The sequence below is a fragment of the Arachis ipaensis genome, chromosome B9 (genome assembly GCF_059453495.1).
Source record: "Arachis ipaensis isolate K30076 ecotype BB chromosome B9, ASM5945349v1, whole genome shotgun sequence".
Lineage (NCBI taxonomy): Eukaryota > Viridiplantae > Streptophyta > Magnoliopsida > Fabales > Fabaceae > Arachis > Arachis ipaensis.
Window position 1 is genome coordinate 71,416,223 of NC_142444.1, and position 2,893 is coordinate 71,419,115.

The following is a 2,893-nucleotide window of genomic DNA, read 5'->3' on the forward strand; positions in this document are numbered from 1 at the left end:
CTTTTCAAAATTGGTTTTCAAAATTTGTTTCAACTAACTAACTAACTTTTTGTTTGTTTCTTAACTTTTTCAAAACCACCTAACTAATTCTCTCTTTCTAATTTTCGAAAATATCTCCCCCTTTTTTCAAAAATTTCTTTTTAATTAACTAATTATTTTTATTTTTATTTTTGATTTCAAAAATTTTCGAAAATTACTAATATTTTTCAAAAACCATTTTCGAAAATCACTAACTCTTTTTCAAAAATTGTTTTCAAAAGTTCACTTCCCCCTCTCATCTTCTTCTATTTGTTTATTGATATACTAACATCTTTCCTTCAACTCTCCAAAAATCCGAACCCCCTCTCTCTTTGAGTTCAGATTTTCTTCCCTTCTTTTCTTCTACTAACACAAGGATCCCTTCTACTAACACAAGGATCCCTATACTGTGGTATAAAGGATCCATATTATTATTACTATTTTTTCTGTGCCATCTTCTTTGTCATATGAGCAGGAGCAAGGACAAGAACATTCTTGTTAAAGCAGATCCAGAACCTGAAAGGACTCTGAAGAAAAAAATTAGGAGAAGCTAAAATACAACAATCCAGAGATAACCTTTCAGAAATTTTCGAACAGGAAAAGGAGATGGCAGCCGAAAATAATAATAATATAAGGAATATGCTTGGTGACTTCACTGCACCTAATTCCAATTTACATGGAAGAAGCGTCTCCATTCCTGCCATTGGAGCAAACAACTTTGAGCTGAAACCTCAATTAGTTTCTCTGATGCAGCAGAACTGCAAGTTTCATGGACTTCCATCTGAAGATCCTTTTCAGTTCTTAACTGAATTCTTGCAGATATGTGATACTGTTAAGACTAATGGAGTAGATCCTGAAGTCTACAGACTCATGCTTTTCCCTTTTGCTGTAAGAGACAGAGCTAGATTATGGTTGGATTCTCAACCCAAAGACAGCCTGAACTCTTGGGATAAGCTGGTCACGGCTTTCTTAGCCAAGTACTTTCCTCCTCAAAAGCTGAGCAAGCTTAGAGCTGATGTTCAAACCTTCTGACAGAAAGAAGGTGAATCTCTCTATGAAGCTTGGGAAAGATACAAACAGTTGACCAAAAAGTGTCCTTCTGACATGCTTTCAGAATGGACCATCCTGGATATATTCTATGATGGTCTGTCTGAGTTATCTAAGATGTCATTGGATACTTCTGCAGGTGGATCCATTCACCTAAAGAAAATGCCTGCAGAAGCTCAAGAACTCATTGACATGGTTGCTAACAACCAGTTCATGTACACTTCTGAAAGGAATCCTGTGAGTAATGGGACGCCTATGAAGAAGGGAGTTCTTGAAGTTGATACTCTGAATGCCATATTGGCTCAGAATAAAATATTGACTCAGCAAGTCAATATGATTTCTCAGAGTCTGAATGGAATGCAAGCTGCATCCAACAGTACTCAAGAGGCTTCTCCTGAAGAAGAAGCTTATGATCCTGAGAACCCTGCAATAGCAGAGGTGAACTACTTAGGTGAACCTTATGGAAACACCTATAACTCATCATGGAGAAATCATCCAAATTTCTCATGAAAGGATCAAAAGCCTCAACAAGGCTTTAACAATGGTGGAAGAAACAGGTTTAACAACAGCAAGCCTTTTCCATCATCAACTCAGCAACAGACAGAGAACTCTGAACAAAATGCTTCTAATTTAGCAAATCTAGTCTCTGATCTATCTAAAGCCACTGTAAGTTTCATGAATGAAACAAGGTCTTCCATTAGAAATCTGGAAGCACAAGTGGGCCAGCTGAGTAAAAGGATCACTGAAATCCCTCCTAGTACTCTCCCAAGCAATACAGAAGAGAATCCAAAAGGAGAGTGCAAGGCCATTGACATAAGCGCCATGGCCGAACCTGTGAGGAGAGGAGAGGACGTGAATCCCAAGGAGGAAGACCTCCTGGGACGTCCAGTGGTCAATAAGGAGCTTCCCTCTGAGGAACCAAAGGACTCTGGGGCCCATCTAGAGACCATAGAGATCCCATTGAACCTCCTTATGCCCTTCATGAGCTCTGATGAGTATTCCTCTTCTGAAGAGAATGAGGATGTTATTGAAGAGCAAACTGCCAAGTTTCTTGGTGCAATCATGAAGCTAAATGCCAAATTATTTGGCATTGATGCTTGGGAAGTTGAACCTCCCTTGTTCATCAATGAACTAAGTGATCTGGATCAACTGACATTGCCTCAGAAGAGACAGGATCCTAGAAAGTTCATAATACCCTGTACCATAGGCACCATGATCTTTAAGGCTCTGTGTGACCTTGGTTCAGGAATAAACCTCATGCCCCTCTCTATAATAGAGAAACTGGGAATCTATGGGGTGCAAGCTGCTAAAATCTCATTAGAGATGGCAGACAGCTCAAGAAAACAGGCTTATGGACAAGTAGAGGACGTGTTAGTAAAGGTTGAAGGCCTTTACATCCCCGCTGATTTCATAGTCCTGGATACTGGAAAGGAAGAGGATGAATCCATCATCCTAGGAAGACCTTTCCTGGCCACAGCAAGAGCTGTGATTGATGTTGACAGAGGTGAAATATTCCTTCAATGGAATGAGAACTCCCTTGTGTTTAAAACTCAAGGATCTCCCTCTGCAACCATGGAGAGGAAGCAGAAAAAGCTTCTCTCCAAGCAGAGTCAACCAGAGCCCCCACAGTCAAACTCTAAGTTTGGTGTTGGGAGGCCACAACCAAACTCTAAGTTTGGTGTTGAACTCCCATATCCAAACTCTAAGTTTGGTGTTGGAGAGTCTCAACAAAGCTCTGCACATCTGTGAGGCTCCATGAGAGCCCACTGTCAAGCTATTGACATTAAAGAAGCGCTTGTTGGGAGGCAACCCAATGTTTATCCAATTC

The 2,893-nt window shown here is 40.2% G+C and overlaps 1 non-coding gene across 1 annotated transcript; it reads right to left on the bottom strand.

The window, feature by feature from the left end:
* Positions 1-1,020: 1,020 nt before the first annotated feature.
* LOC148545015 (small nucleolar RNA R71) lies at positions 1,021-1,128 on the bottom strand. The gene has a single exon (XR_015901284.1). It is a non-coding gene; the product is annotated as a small nucleolar RNA R71 (small nucleolar RNA).
* Positions 1,129-2,893: the final 1,765 nt, after the last annotated feature.